The 1,125-nt window shown below is 46.8% G+C and overlaps 1 protein-coding gene across 2 annotated transcripts in view; it reads left to right on the forward strand.

The window, feature by feature from the left end:
- The window catches only part of LOC113212266 (uncharacterized), a 36,968-nt gene that overhangs the window by 15,681 nt on the left and 20,162 nt on the right, over positions 1 to 1,125 (forward strand). The gene's annotated exons all lie outside the window — the stretch shown is intronic.

Genomic DNA, 1,125 nt, shown 5'->3' on the forward strand with positions numbered 1-1,125 from the left:
CTAAAACGTTGATTTTTACATAACAATCTGACAAAATTCGATTTTTCAATGAAAACCGTTACCGAACAGCAGTTTGTTGTCCCTAATTTAAGAGTAAGAAGACCCCGACAAATGGTTCGAGTATGTCAAATTTTGGGCCCGGAAGACCCTGTTCCTCTATACCCTCTCCTCAACTCGTCTCGGGTATCAGCGCCGCAGGCCTAGCTATGTGTGCGCCAGGCGCGTCGCAGCGTAACAGTGTTTCGTGAGATATCGCGAAGCCTGTTACGCGAGACGTGGTCTGGCGTACACATAGCTAGTTTATTGCGGTTCTTTGTAGGTATATAATAAGTCTATATTTAAACGTAACTGTAAGCGCGACACGTTTTTAGACCGCCCTTCTGCTTTGAAAAAGCTATCCAGCGGGCTTATGCAAACGACCTCGTGTCTGTCTGTCTGTCTGTGTGTCTGTCTGTTCCACAAGAAGGAGATGTGCTAGAGACTTCAAATTTTCGGGGGATCTTAAGGTTCACTCCCACAAAACAAAACGCCTACGGCAAATCCTGTCAGCCACTCCTAACAGATAAGGCCAAAAAAGTTGGAAAAATATATTTCTTTATGATTTCCTAAGGGGTATCTTGTGAAAGTAGAACCCTTTGGGCGAAATTTTCGTCCGTTTTGCGCTATCTCTAACCGTTTAAGCGCGAGAGGGTCTTTGTAGACGAAAATAAGCTAAAAATTGCCATAGTGAACAATAAGATGTGGAAAAAGGCCTAAAAACCGAAAAATAGACAGGAAACTTTCCCCCTACCCCAAAAACCGTTTGCTAAGCAGAAGGGTATGTTGTAGTCGCGGTGCTTCACCGTTACATCCCTTTCTCGAGTATTTTGGGGCAAACTCAAAGATGACGGGTTTAAGCGGGCCGAAGGCCCGCTACATCATTCGATCATGTTCTTCAGCAAATCGCGTGACAGAAATGGCCGGCAGGCCAAGCAGGCCCGGCCCCTGCCGAACGGAGTTGCCGGCGGAGCGAAGCGAAGCTGGCAACTTCGTTTGGCGGAAGGGCGGGCCTGCTTGTTTTAAGATAACAAATTCTAACGAGCGTATCAGCATGCCTCCTGGGCGCGCATGGAAATGCAACAAAAT

Source organism: Frankliniella occidentalis, unplaced genomic scaffold, assembly GCF_000697945.3.
Source record: "Frankliniella occidentalis isolate FOCC.00 unplaced genomic scaffold, Focc_3.1 Scaffold221, whole genome shotgun sequence".
Lineage (NCBI taxonomy): Eukaryota > Metazoa > Arthropoda > Insecta > Thysanoptera > Thripidae > Frankliniella > Frankliniella occidentalis.